General features: G+C 43.6%; 1 pseudogene; it reads left to right on the forward strand.

The window, feature by feature from the left end:
* The first annotated feature begins 263 nt into the window (after positions 1–263).
* On the forward strand, positions 264–606 carry LOC131835457 (pancreatic progenitor cell differentiation and proliferation factor-like; annotated as a pseudogene).
* The last annotated feature ends 604 nt before the right edge of the window (positions 607–1,210 follow it).

Here is a 1,210-nt window from a genome sequence, read left to right on the forward strand (position 1 = left end):
AGGTGATCAGTGTTATACAACAATGGAATCACAGCCATGTTGAGGCAGAGCCTAGAGTACTTTGATGGAGATAAACAATGATATCCCATGTATTTTATGGATATACCACTAATATAATATCAAAATAGTTAATTAAATATAACTTTTAAATTCCCTCCATTTCTTATATGATTAGATAAATTTTGATTGAGAAGAAAAAAAGCCTTTTAAATAAGACAAAACAAAAGCTGTCACTGAAGTTCCACCAACTCATATGCAACAGCATGGCAACCATCCCCTCCAGCAGCTAACTCGTGGATACCCAGGACTATTACTGGCACCGCCTGGGCTCCACTTCCAGTAACAGCCCTTCGAAGTGCAGAGTATGGTAGGGAAGTCATTCCTCACTACCGGGGTCTCCCCAAGATCAACCTGGGTCACTGGTATGCATGCTGCTTCTTCTGGAAGTCCACTCTCCCACTCATGGCTACAGTGTTGGAGTCCCCAGAACGTTCAGAATCTCGCCAGGCCTCCAGCAGCACAGTCATCTGCAACTTGGCTCTGGAAGCCATGAGGAGGCTTCCTGGTGGCCAATCTTCCAAAGCCAATACCATACCACCATCTTGAGTGGCCACCACCAGGCTTCAGGAGGCGCTAGACTCATCAGAGCCCCTACCCTACCCTCCCTTCCCTTCCCCTCCCAATCAGCTAGGCAGGTTGTAGCAAGCAGAAGCAATGGGGTTCTTTTAAACCAAAGTAAATCAAAGTAAACCAAGTAAACAAAACAGAAAAAAGGAAGTTGAGAGAATCCCACTCTTTACTATCCAAGCCATACCCAAGCCTTCTTCATACCCTGAAACCGTGTGCTTTGCACCAAGTGGAAAATAAGCAGAATTCTGCTATTTAAGTGTTATGCTATCTATTGAGTCATTTTCAGACAAAGTGGAGAAAAAAGTACTTTGGAGAACCAACAAAACATGGAACGAGTATAATTTTGAGCTACCGACCAAACCAAGATCATAAGCAGTGGCGTCTCTTATCTCATTGTAAAAGAGAAACTTGGACCTTTTGCAGAAGTCAACACATCAACACACTTGATTTTTTTTTTCTTTAAAGATTTTATTTATTTATTTGATAGACAGAAATCACAAGTAGCCAGAGAGGCAGGCAGAGAGAGAGAGGAAGGGAAGCAGCCTCCCTGCCGAGGAGAGAGCCCAATGTGGGGCTCGAT

This window comes from Mustela lutreola, chromosome 7, assembly GCF_030435805.1.
Source record: "Mustela lutreola isolate mMusLut2 chromosome 7, mMusLut2.pri, whole genome shotgun sequence".
Classification (NCBI taxonomy): Eukaryota; Metazoa; Chordata; class Mammalia; order Carnivora; family Mustelidae; genus Mustela; species Mustela lutreola.